The sequence below is a fragment of the Symphodus melops genome (genome assembly GCF_947650265.1).
Source record: "Symphodus melops genome assembly, chromosome: 2".
NCBI lineage: Eukaryota > Metazoa > Chordata > Actinopteri > Labriformes > Labridae > Symphodus > Symphodus melops.
The window spans coordinates 21,691,361-21,704,259 of record NC_136692.1 but is presented as its reverse complement, the minus strand read 5'-3'; the positions used below and the strand labels follow the sequence as shown (position 1 = coordinate 21,704,259).

At 41.7% G+C, this 12,899-nt stretch overlaps 2 protein-coding genes across 3 annotated transcripts in view; one reads left to right on the top strand and one right to left on the bottom strand.

The window, feature by feature from the left end:
* LOC306820094 (ras and Rab interactor 2-like) overlaps nucleotides 1-12,899 on the top strand; it is a 272,812-nt gene that overhangs the window by 63,247 nt on the left and 196,666 nt on the right. The gene's annotated exons all lie outside the window — the stretch shown is intronic.
* sh3pxd2aa (SH3 and PX domains 2Aa) overlaps nucleotides 1-12,899 on the bottom strand; it is a 111,018-nt gene that overhangs the window by 81,025 nt on the left and 17,094 nt on the right. The window lies entirely within an intron of this gene.

Sequence of the window (12,899 nt, the reverse complement as noted above, 5' to 3'; positions counted from 1 at the left end):
GCGCACACAGTGCCTCAGGAGCTGCATTTGTCAACAGAGCTGTCAATCATAGATAGACCCTTTTTATAGCAACTAATAGCTAATCAAAAAAGGCACTAACTTCTATCACAATCAGTGGAATAGTTGAGGATGGGGGGGATAAAACCATTTCCAAATCATATAGATGACGGTGATGATAGATGTGTTTTACCAATGTAACCTTCTCATTTTAGCATCCTACACCACTCGATCTGAGTTTATATACAGGTAAATCCCCCCACGCATTTTGAGTAACCTTGAAACATTTTTCTCATTAACATGAAGGATTTTAAATTTGAAGAAATAAAGTAAATGTAACGAATCAACATCCACATCGAGATTATCATACTCTCCAAACTGCAAGTAGTATAATCAAGAGTATGTCTTCATTAAGTTTGGAGCGAAAACACTTGAAACATGTAGAGAGAGAGGAACAACTGAGCCACAAAGCAGCAGCTCCTTCTTCATATCGCGCACATGTGCTAAGAATAGAGTCTCCATTTAAGGAACTATGAGAGTCAGTTGGCATGAACTTGGGGGATGCCATTCTGTTCATGTGCAGTGGATTGATGTCTTACTTCCTGTTGGTGGTCATGTGACTGGGAGTGTTTACCCCGGGCGTCACAGTAGCGTAACAAACTGAGATGAAAATAAACACACACACACACACACACACACAGATTCAAACTGTGGAAAGACTCATGACCAGCACAACAAGGCAGCCATGTGATCTTTTGCACCATTTTCACAGCAACATGCTGATAAGTGAGCAGAGAGGGGCCGCATACGAGTAGGCTTGTTCTGGCTGGGATCAGGGCAAGACATGGCATTGCTCTTCCTGCTCCACTTGTGTCCACAGGCCTAATGTACATTTAACAACAAGGTCGTCAAATCTGCTGTCCTCGTACTGTAAACATGTTGTTGTTTTTTTTCCCCACTTCTATTCTCAGGGTCCAACAAACCGCAGTTCTCTCTTTTTTCTTTAGGAACACATGATGAGGACGGGATAGGAAGCAGTCAAGTGGAGCATATGAATCAAGTCTGAACACGCATTAGCAGCCAGCGGTATTCAGTTTCCGAGAGACAGATGCCTAAGTTCAGCTCGAGGGAAGGGAGGCCAATCATTTCCAGCCACAATCACTCACAGTTGTGCCTCTAAATATAAACTAGCACCCTGGCACCAAATCACTGCCAATGGTTGGTCTATTATATTTGGATGCAACATGATATTCTGCATGCTTCGATGCAGAAGGAATGCATGTATGGGAGCGGCGTTATGGGGGCTGGATTTGCCAAATATCTGTTGCTGGAGATTTCAACAGTGTGGGTATTTGACCCCCCCCTCCCTCCCCTTGTTTCAAAATGACAACAGGTGTTGGGATGTGAAAACGTCTGTCTGTCTCTCTGTCTTCTGTCACTCACTCGTCACTCCTAAGTCTCAGGCCGTAGAGCTGCTGTGGTCTTTAGAAGAATGCTCCAGGGATGAGCTTTGACTGGGATACACTCTTAGTGGAATCAGATCCTGTTTTCTCCAGGGAATACACCGGAATTCCTGCTTATCTCAAAAGCTGGCAGCATCTGTGGCCGTATGAGTGATGTGAATGGGATGGTTTTGTACTGAAATGAACACCAACTTTTAATATTGAAGTCTGCAGTATATCTGTAGAGCAGGTTAAATGTTTGTCTTTTCTTGTTTGTTGCCGATCAGTTGTAATGTTTGTGATACATACACAAATTACAATTCCAAAGAGTAAGATGATGTTTAAACTGCTATCAAACCAACAAATGACAACAAAATATTATTATCAAAACATTATTATTATCTAAAATATAATCAGAGAAAAAAAAACAATCTGTGACACATTTGGAAGTTAAAACCATGATGACCTTTTTTTTCTTTTTTATTGAAAAAAAAAGACCAAATTATATCAGCAATGTACAGGGACTTGTAATAGTTCATAGTAATAATCACAGGTGTTTTTTGCAATCATAATGAGTTGCAAATTGGCCCCTACTACAACAATATCCAACACAATTAACCTTCATATTTTGGCAAAAAAACAGAGGTCAAGTCTTAAAATTATACCCATGAGAACCAGTAGCTCAATAATTTTAGATCAGACTGTAGTCTATTCTTTCTGGGAAAGTTTGCAGCTTCAGAGGAAAATAGCAGTGGAAGCTGCTGATGAATGATTACAGTTAAACTGCATAATTCAGTTTCATCAAAGCGCTCGGTCTGAAACAAATTAGAGACTTGTGAACCAGTTTGTCAGCTGGTCGATTGTGTTAACGCTGCGCTGGAGCAAAACATCGCCTGCTGGAGGAGAACTTTTCAAACAACAATCTATACCTCTCTCTCTCTCTCTCTCTCTCTCTCTCTCTCTCTCTCTCTCTCTCTCGCTCCCATTGAGATGTAATGGTGTTGAAGTTTTGACATCTGGATGCTATCCTCACACACGGTCATTAAATATACATTATTCAAAGAGATAAAACAGCATAATCTTTTAGAAAAGGGAAGAAGAGCCAGAGTCAGAGAGCAGGTGTTTTTTTGGGGGGGTTTTTATCTCAAATACTGTAATTTTACAGGATTTAGTGCCATGATAGCTATTTATATTGAGCTCATATAACACATTGTTTTCAAGAGTTTAAAACAAATCAATGTCCAATTTTAGTTTCATGGAGATAAAGAATAAGCAATCATGTTTTAAATTTGAGCTTCACCTTCCATTTATTGCCCAAAGAATAACACCTTTCCTTTTTAATACACGCGCCAGCTAAAATTATTTACAGGCCATTTGTCATCTCAGGAGCTTCGACCAGAACAACCAAACAACTCACTGCTTGACTTTCCAGAGCATCCCAAAACCAAAATCTGAGAAATAGAACAGTGTCGCCTTACACAGTTGGTGAAAGAAAAAGTAGGCCAGCCAACTTACAGTCAGTGCAGGCAAAGGCAAAGAGGAAGGGGCTCTCACCTGTGCCAGGGGTCAGAACTAGAAGAGCAGCGTAGCACCTAATTTAGCCATGCTGGCGAACCCAAGAGTTTCCGTGCTGACAGCCAGGACAAACCCCGGGCACTGTGGCCAAACCACAGTCTCTCCCAGAACTGGTGAATCGAATGGCAGTGCCACTGTGAGTATGTGTTCAATGCGCTCCAAGGCCCACACTCATAAGGGCGTGGAAGTGAAATGAGAAGTGAGGTTTAGAGAAAAGCCATGAGTGGGCTGAGCGAAGTAAAGAAAGCTTCAAAGAGAAAGACTAAATACACAAAGCTGCAGAAACATGAACGATAAAAAGAGATTAGAGGTGCAAGGTCTTGGGACTGAAGGCTTGTTTAAATATGGGAATAAAAATCTCACTTTTTGGGGTTTGACTATGACTGTTTCCCAGATCAATTTCTTCCACTTTCAGATATGGTAACATGCAGTTCACTTCATGTACCGGATATCGTTCTTAAGACAGTCAACGTTTAAGGCTGGACTGTAAGACATTTCTCCGCCTCAACGGTTGACAACTCAGCTACACAGCCAAGGAGGTACACACGCCACTGACAGTGAATTTCCACCTCAAGTGAAACAAGGGGCACAAAGAAGGAGGCCAAAATAACAGAATTACATACATTTGAACAATTTTCCAATTCAATAAAAGTGACAAATGTCAAGTGACTGGTATTGTCACACGTTGGTGGTATGGCTCTGCACAGTTGTTATAAGTCATCCAAAAAACAGGCTAAAAGAAAAAGAAGATGTCACAGCAGTTCTGACGGTCATTACTGATAAATGTAGTAAGTGTATAACGTTGTTTAACTGAAACGTCTCATTACAGCGCTATCTCCAACCTTCGGATGGACTAACTGATTAACTTATTATCTTAAACTGTGACTGTGCTTTACATTTTAAATCTTCTTTGGATATGAATAAAGAAAATAGTCTCCGTGACGTGAACCTTCGCACTCCCTAAGGATGAGGACCATGAACGGGGGCAGCTGTGGATCAGTGGTAGAGTCGGTTGTCACTCAACGAGAACACTGGAGGTTCAATCCCCAGCTCCTGCAGCAATATACACTTAACCCTAAACTTAACCTCTCGCTGCTTGTCGTTGGCGTATGTTTGAATGAGCTAATACCGATGGACTGTAAAAAAATAAAAAAATAAAATTTAAAAAAAAGATTGCAGGGCTAATCCAGGTTTCAGGACCACACCAAACCTTGTTGTCAAAGATATAAGTAAAACTTTTTGTGTACATGTCTCACCAGAAGCTGACTTTCTAACTTTAAATTATGGTAACATCTACTGGGGGATTTTCACAGGCTGGCCTTTTTTTATTTTTTATTTTTTTAAAGCTCCTGCTGTGTGTAGAGTGTAAAAAACGTAATTTTACGATGGAGGTAGAGTGGGGTAAAACTGGGTCATCAAGTAATGGAAAGAGCGCCAGGGTGATGAGGAGAAATGCTAGTAATGCATCACAAACACACACACACTAGCAAATAAAAAAAAACATGAATGCAAAACAGCCTACATGGAAACGCACATAAGAAATCTCAGTGGCCTTTCGCTCGGTAAGCTGATGCACTTGACCCCGAGAACGTGCAGGTCAGGTTGGATTAGCCAGAGAAAACTAGCTCAAAGGAGACCCAAAGGGGGGGGGGGGGGGGGGGGGGTGATAGCTGCAAGAGGGGCAATGCAATGCTTTCTGAGGAGAGACAGAGACAGATGGAGGAGCTGAGAGAGATGCGCGAGCAGCAGGGGGGGGTAGAGAGATAAGGTGAGAAATAGTTGGAATGAGATATGAATGTCAGAGGGTGTGTTTGGCAGAAGGGGAGGACGTGACAAGCGAGGCAAAGACAAATAGGGGAAAAGACGTGGTGGGAACAGCAGAGGGAGAGGAGATAGACACCTGGGTTTCACTTTGAATTCTAGTGGGAACTCTCGTCTCTTATCACCCTGTGTCTCTATCTCAGTTTTCGCGTCGCTCTCTTTTTCAATCTAACTCAGAGGCATTAAAAGCCTGAGTCCCGTGTGACTCATCGCAGCCGACTGTTTGCCCAATCACTGATGATTAACCTGCAGACAGAGAGGTAAGGCAGGGGCATTGGCAGGATTCAGACTGGACATTAACACAGATACTGTGGATAGGGAGAGGCAGTCTTTGGATTTCTGCAATATCAGCTAAAAAAAACCTGCAGGGATGTTTGTTTAAACGTGTCTGAAGTGCCAAACGGATGGGCTTAAAGGCATCAGAGGAACATAGAGTTTTACAGTTTAATAACACGTGTTAGTAGGCTTGATTCACCATCCATCCATTATCTATGAGGTTCAGGGTCGCGGACGGCTGGAGCCGATCTCAGCTGTCATTTGGGCAAGAGGCAGTTTGCACCCTGGACATTTTACAGAGACGAAAAACCAGACACACTCACATATTCACAGCGACGGGTACGGGTCACAGATGAACCCAACAAGCATGTCTTTGGACGATGGGAGGAAGCTGCACAGGACCCACACACGCACAGGTAGAACATGTTAACTCCACACAGAGAGACGCTCCTTACAGATGGGGATTTGAACCAGGAACCTTCTCGCTGTGAGGCAACATGTGCTAACCACTGCACCATCACGCAGCGCTGATTCACTTTCCATTCAATCATTTTCGCCTTATATTTCATTTTGGACACTTATTGTGTAGTTTCTTTTTTATTTTTTGTGTAAATTGTGCTGTTTTTTTCTTAAATATTGATATCTTCAGAACAATAACAGTTCGAGGGATTCACGTTTTTATTTGAGAGCTCTCTGACACATTTATACATGAATGCACCCTGATGGCTACGAAGCAATTTAGATTTGTGCTTTTTGAACACTTTTCTGCTACTGCACTGCTAACTCACTGAGAAACACGCTGTATCCAAGGACCAACCAAAGCAGGAAGGGAGAAGACTGCAATGTGAACAAAAGTTGATTCTTTTTTTTTTTTTTTTTTTATTCATCAAAGCCAAAAATAAAAGGCTCACATCATATTGTAAAATGACATTAATGCAAACTCAAAATGAATCATCATTCATTTATTTTCCACCTGAAAAGTAAAGATTCTCTAAGCTTAATGTCCCTTGTTTGTGTTTCTCTGAAGAAGATTTGTTTTGTAAATCTTTAACAGAAAAGGAAACCACAGTTGAGACCACTGTAAGTATTTTGAGCAAGCAGGTATAAATGAATTTCATCTTGAGTTGCTGTTATTTTTTTTACGTTACATTATATAAAGAGAAAAAAGTCAAACGTATTTTTCCATTTCTTTGGCGTTGACCCTGTGTATCTGTGGATAACAAATAACTGTAGAATTCCTTTCATACTGTTTCATTTCTTTTTTTTATCACATGTCCTTGATCACATCTGTCCTTCAATCACTCAACAGTAAGCTCCACAATATCCGCACATACAGATAGCACACCTTTCTCTGAATAGGACGCACAGTAGGCGTATAAAATAAATACAGTGTGATTTATTAAACAGCATACAAAGGCACAGGAGCGTTAGATAGAAATGTACTAAAAAAGAAGACAAAAAACTCGAGCACAGCCTCTTTGTTCAAGGCTCAGTGTGAAGCAGAGCTGCCAATGATGTACAAAGCACTCAAAGTTTTCATCTACACTGCTCACCATCTCGTTCAGGTGGAGGAGACCTTGAGCTGAACAGAAACATGGAGGCTGGCCAGCCGAGCGCAGAGAAGTGAGGGGGAGAAAACAAGACAGAGACAGATAGAGAGCAAGAGAGGTGTGTCAGCTGCCACATACATCTCCACATAGCAGGAGGCAGTGCAAACAAAGGAGGCAAGCAGTCGGACTGAACATACTCTTCATTAATATGTAAAGTGGGAGTTATAAACAATGAGTTGTCCATCATCAGAAATTAATGTACCAGGAGGTGCTAATGGTCATTTATATGTAAAATAAAACAAACCATTATTTGTGTTTTCATGCCTTTTCATTTAGAGGTGTATTTCTCTCTCTCTCTCTCTCTCTCTCTCTCTCTCTCTCTCTCTCTCTCTCTCTCTCTCTCTCTCTCTCTCTCTCTCTCTCTCTCTCTCTCTCTCTCTCTCTCTCTCTCTCCCTCTCTCTCTCTCTCTCTCTCTCTCTCTCTCTGGTATTGTCTAAGCGTTTGTCTAAAACCTGCATCATTACATTACTGCATCATGCAATGAAAACATTGTTCCCTGCTTTGCTAATAAATGGAAGTAATCTTGAATAACAACATGACAAAAGTTACATTTTGCTGCAGTTATAAGTTAATGATTTTATACGAGCAACATTCAAAATTAATTCACTGTGATGCAGTTGACAAACAGTGTGTATTATGACAACAAGTTAGGCCAGCTATACAGCCATGCCTTTGTCTATTTGCAAATGTCTATATCATGACTTTAACAAACGACAAGCCATATGTCAGCTCGAGAGAATCATTTTATTTATTTTTTTTTCAGTTGAGTTCAAAAGATTTTCCAAAGCCATGACTCTCTTCACTGAAAATATCTGAGACTTTGACTAATACTTGGAAAACTTGTCACATTTGAAATTGTATACAAAGAAAAAACTGTTGAATATTGTTTCATTAGGTAGAAAGATCCTACATACGATTTGGTGGCCCCGCAGCTCTTTCATTTGAAATGCTTAACTGTTACAATAGAACGACTGAGTGGGCATTTATTCTCTCAGAAACCAATGGACACGTTGCTGCTGTTCAGATTTTGGATTGACACAGGCCACCAGAAAAAAGTCAGAAGATGAGGGGTGAGAGAGGGATGTTAGAGGGAAAAGATGAAGGTGAGCAGAATCTGTAAAGCAAAAAACACGTTTACCATTAGAGAGTTCTGTTGGGAAAAAGCTGTGAAAATACAGAATGACGGACATGTTTTAAAGCGTTTTTTTCTTATATGTTTTCATGAATGTCCATACATGCAGAAGCTGCCAGTCATTTTGACGGCCTCCATCTCAACACAATGACAAGACGTAGCGACACTCAAGGAAATTGCTATTTCTGTTAATTCAGTCATGGATGCAAAAAAAAAAAAAGAAGCAACAGTTGCCAATTTAGGTGTCCAGAAAGAACCCACCATCTGCACTGTCTCCACTCTGTTCCTCCAACATTTTCCTCCAAGTGCGGATGTACTCGTCCTCAATTTGTTTCCATTTAGTTTTGCAACTTTCCACATCGACTTCTAAAAAAGGAACTCATCTGGCATGTTTGTAGTTGTTCTGTGGCATCATACAGATGTGGATAATTGTAGACTTGTTCGGTCAGCACCCTGGATCTTGCCCTCAGCCTCTACACTGCCCCCACTGCTCATGTGGATATCACATCTTCTGACAGTGTGCCAGTCATTTTTGAGGATGTGCAGCACTGGAACTCCAAACATACGCAGGGCATGCAGGTCAGCCAACATGTGCTCGCGAACACAAGTATGTTCCCAACCTCGGAGGTATCACTTGATAACTTCTTGGACATTTAGTGGCTTTGACCTATGTTTCACTTACACTTTTGATTCAGGTGTTGATCTAAAAGCTTAAGCCATGTCAAGTATCCTACACCAAGGTTTATCCAAATCCATTATTTTCTTTCATATTGTGTTCTTTACAAACACACACACATAACTCCTCAATTCCTTAACAATATTGTTTCTGAAATTAGCGTTTCCTCTGTTGACCCTCCAGCCTTGTCTCTTCGTCTGTCTCTGACACATTTTAGGGGACAGATGTGAAGTCTCTCGGAGTCCCTGAATGTGGCCCAGTCACCTCAGAGTCACACTGCTTAGCTTCTTGAAGCATGGAAAGATCGCACAAATGGCTGAACTGTTCTCATTCATCCTAAATTTAGCCCACTCTCCTGATCCCTTCTCCATGGCTGTGGGAAACATACCCCCCCCCCCCATGCTTAAACTCCAGAGAGGACCAGGCCTGTCAAACAGTCGATTGTAACTCACAAAGAACAGGTCCTGTGTTGCTTGTATGTAGGTGTCCTTCCTCTGAAAAAGTATGCTTCCTGCTCTACCCTCTCTCAAACGTACATAAATAAAATAAAACAGCCCTTTTATCCCCGACCCGAAACAATGGGCCACCTCATTGAAATGAGTTACAGTACATCCACAAAACACTTCAAGGACAAAAAGGCTGCAGGCTATTCAGCAATTTATCCTCGAGGATGGCATACCGATAATGCCTTGTGGTCGAGACATACGTTTCCATCAACCCATCCACTTAGAGGTCAGAGACTCCCAATTCAGTGACCTTCCTTTTTAAGCGCTTTGACCACAGCTACTGTATAATTTTCTGCGTTAAACACAACTTGCTGTTTTGCTGCTAACTTTAAAGCTTTCTGTAAAAAGGGTTGAGTATTGACCCTGCTATTTAAAGAGAGAAGTGACTAATATCATACATTGGTTCTTCAAAGGAACACTAAACTCTGAAAAAATGCTCGAGACATGTAACATTCAAACACAAGCAAACTGAATATTCAGTTGCTGCAGGGAGGCTCACACAAGGGCAGACTTGGAAAAAGAAAAGAGAGGTTTGTTTTCGGCGTGTGAGGGCAGAATACAAAACCAAAAGCCCTCGTAAAAAGCGTGAGTCAGAGCGTGTCCTTCTCTCAGATGGTGAGCCATGCCACAGCCTTAAATATACAAAAACTTTGCTGAAGGCCCAAGGACACCAAGGGCACATTCACCCACTCCTCATTTTCTCCTGAGCGACCCTGAAATGCACAATATCTCAATATCTTTCATTGCTCCCATCTGCATCATCGATGTCGTCAGCAACAACAGCATGAAACTTAATCACCAACGCCACTGGTATCGCTGTCATCCTCATTACCATAATCCCTTTCATATCTTTCATCACTGTCCTCCTCTGCCTCATTATCAACACCAGCATCGTGATCATCCTCCTCTAACTCCTTACTGTTGTTTTCATCCTCAGGCCTCTCCAGATGCCCTGTTCCCCTCCCTGTCCTGGTTTCATCTCTGCTGAAGAGTAACTTAGGAGGCTTACTTCTGACAGAAGGACAAGGTGTTTGACTCATTCAGGAACTGTTGTGACAAAACCACAGAGGTGTTGGAGGGCAGCCTGGAAGACTCAGTCATACACTGACGGGGTATGAGCTGGTCTTTAGCGGACAAACAGAAGACCAGGTTGGGGAGGCAAGGGTAAGGGTGTGGGGATGGATCATACCAAATGTATGCAGTGCTGTGAGCATTTGGGTGACACATATATGCAATGATGGGGAAGGTATGTGTATAAACAAGCCTCCGTCTGCTTTGACTTGCTTTTTACTGCCTTGAACCATGGCTATTATTGAGGTATGTAGTTGGAAGGTTTTCTAAATTCAAATGCCAAGTCAGAACAACTCATATTTTGTAAGTCACTTAGAAGCCTCTGCCATCAGCTTGTGGATGGTTAGGTGTTATCTGTGGTGTAAAAACACTTTGAGTTGTCAAAAGACAAGAATAGGGCTTTAGAAGTTCTTTAGAAATTAGAAGTCTATCTTTTCCAAAAACACAGAATAGAGCAGTTCCATGGAGGGGGCTGAGGACTGAGCTGCTGCTAGCTTGTTTCTAAGTACTATGCTTGTTACCAAGAGTGGAACTATCTGCAGAGGACTTCTCCTCTTAGAAGCAGATAGACCTGGCGATTAAAGCCATGTTATCTTTAAAAATACACTTCAAATAATGAAAAAAGGGTAGTGACTGAATGTATAGAAGCCTAGATTTAGAAAGGCAAATTAATGTTGCATGAAAACGTTATTCCTCTGATACAGTCATGTTTGAGGATCATGGTTCAATGTGTAAGAGCCAACGTGAAAAAAAATCAAACCTCCACTCCAGCAAGGCGGCTTCAACAACCCAAACGACTGTTTGAAGAGAATAAATGGGAATACAGCAATGGATGGCAGAGAGAAAGCAGCTCCTTTCTCAGCATAGAAATGGACAGTGTGAGATCTAACAGACTATTTACAGAATAAAAGTACCATGCCAAAAGAGTGAGGAAAAAAAGTAACAATATGGTAAACGGCTCCTTTTTTCACACAGGGTCACATAGTACTGCTATTGCTCCAGTTATTTCAACGTTAACACGTTTTAAACAGTGCACGCATCGTAATGGTAGAAACACTCGGGAATGTAACAGGAAGCACTTGAATTCATCATTTTTTCAGCAGGTGTTGGCAGAAGGAAAGTAAGTAGGGTAAAGCTTTTTCAGGTTGAAACACAAATAGATGTATGTATGCTATGGTCAGTGCTACACTTGGTACATCAAACTACTCTATGAGAGGAAAACTTTTCAGATCAAATTTAGACATAATAAGTTCAAGTAACATCTGCTCCGCCTGTCCAGAACCAAAGCCAGTATATTTCCAGGAAAAGACAGCATGTCCTGGTTATTACTAAGAAACTCTCTAGACTCCCCCAGAGATCTTTGCCAAAGCTTTGGTTAAAGCGCTCTCCAACAGTTTCAGAGAGGCCATCCATGTTTCTCCCCTGGAAGGGTTAGCAGGGCTGTTGAGAGCAGCCGGTTGTCTGCTGTAGACAAATGTTTGGACAGGAGAGGCTCCGGGTTGCTCTTAAAACAGTGGAACCATCAAAGGCATCGGGCGAGATCAAAGGTTGACAAGAAAGCTCTATTTTTCATCCATATACCAGCAGTGATGGAGGATTGCTGGGTATAAGAACAAAAGTATGTCAGTATTGTTATAAGTAGTTTTATTCATATGTATCAGAGCAAATGGAAAGATCAAAGAAGTAGATAAAGTAAGATATGAGTGGGGAAGTGCTGGTGCAGATATGTTGCAGTGTTATTTTTTAGAAACATGAAGCAGTGGATTTCCACAAAAGATTTTGTTCAACTGCAGCAAACTCTGAAAAACGTTGCCCATATGAGAGCCGCTTTCTCTGCTGACACAATAAAGTGCAGTCCAGGTCGTGTGACCTTTGTGCGACTTTTGACAAAGCTAACAAAATTAATCATGTGGCCGCTGACTGGGAATACTTTTGTGCCAAACCTTCCATGAACCATTAAAGTTCATTGGTTTCCTCCCAGGCCATTTGGAGAGGCAGCAGCAACGTCTGAGGGAAACTCGGGTTGGGAACCAGAGGGTCGCCGGTTCAAGTCTTGGATGGAAGTGACTGGGGTTTGCTGGAGGTGTTCCAGTTTGATCCCTGAGTATTCTTTCCCTGGGGAAAGTGAACATCTATAGGTTTACGCTTTCAAAATGTTCACTTTCCCCAGGGAAAAGCTTGTGTTTGTAAGATGAAGAATACCAGGTGTAAGCCATGCATCCACCCATCTTTCCTCTGACTTTTCTAAAAGGAAGGGATATCCATTTTTTTCATGTTTATGATTATACCTCCGTCTCTTATGCCACATTAGGAGTAAGCTGTTTGAGGGGGGTCCATTTTCCACCTCACACTGCCTCACTAGTTATCAATGGGAGCTTTCAGAAAATACCTTTCCTCCACTGATTGAAACATCATTTCCTGCCAGACCAGCACACTGGGGCTATTGAGATGTGCCCCCCTGTAACGCTCTCACTGTGGCCCCTTCATATTTACTACTGACCCTGAGACCTCTGGTCCAATATACATATGCTATCAGCTTGCAGCGAGCTGAGGGTGGAAGAGCTAAGCATAAACGTACACAAACATTCACCTCATTTGGAAACTAAGAGACACATTGCAGGGTTTTCAGTGGAACTCATGCTCAAGTCCAAAATAAATAGAGTCCTGAAGAGAGACCTTGACCCTTACGAATGAGAGTAAACTATCCGAGGCAAGCCCCAAAGAAACTGAGGCAGACTCTTAGCTGAATGTATTTTTCAGCTAATATCTGTAAAAATTCTTTTCACAGATAT